Here is an 840-nt window from a genome sequence, read left to right on the forward strand (position 1 = left end):
GGGACAGCCAACTTTCTCCCAGACAGACATGCTGGCAGAGGACATTGTTCCTTTGTTGAGCCCTCCCCTGCCCGGCTTGCAGACCAGGCAGGCACCATATCTGAGTCTCCATTGTGTAGCTAACACTGATCGCTCCACCCAGGTTCTTCCCTGAGACCCCACCCCTCCCAGCTAGCGGGCCCCACCAAAGTGCTTCCAGTGGATTTTCCATCCAAACGCCTGTCTTGGTTCATGCTGTGGACTTTTCTAAAATCTCTCAAAGGTTCACAAAACCTAAACAAGCAGCATCTGGCCTCCACGTGCCCCATACTTCTTGCTGAGTAGCCTCAAGCCTGGCATTAGCGGCAACCAGTCTCAGTTTGCAGCTTTGCCTTTCAAGCCCAGCGTGGGAGGCAGCCATCTGTGGATTGCCTGTTGGCTCATGCCAGATGACCCTGGGCAGGGCACAGGCTGCAACTCAACTTGGCCTGCAGCAGAACCCCTCCCAGGAAGCTTTGGCCTGCACACCCGGTGGCTGGCTTCTCTCTGAGCTGGAGCATCACCCACAGTCACATCTGGGCAGACAGGGCAGGCACCAGAGCCCTCCTAAAGCAAATCCTGCTCTGTAGGGTCAGCGTCTGCACAATAGCCTCTCTACTGGTCATGGCCAGTCTCTCAACCAACCAGCCCAAGCGACAATCCCTCCCATTGATGAGCAAACAGCAGCCAAGGCTCAACTACAACAGGAGGGTACACACAACTCATACAAGGGATATACCTGTTGCACCTGGCTCAAGTGACCAGGGAAGCCTGTGTCACTGGGACCCACAGCAAACCTACTACATAAGCCCATACTATTAA

The sequence above is a fragment of the Pteropus alecto genome, unplaced genomic scaffold, assembly GCF_000325575.1.
Source record: "Pteropus alecto unplaced genomic scaffold, ASM32557v1 scaffold78, whole genome shotgun sequence".
NCBI lineage: Eukaryota > Metazoa > Chordata > Mammalia > Chiroptera > Pteropodidae > Pteropus > Pteropus alecto.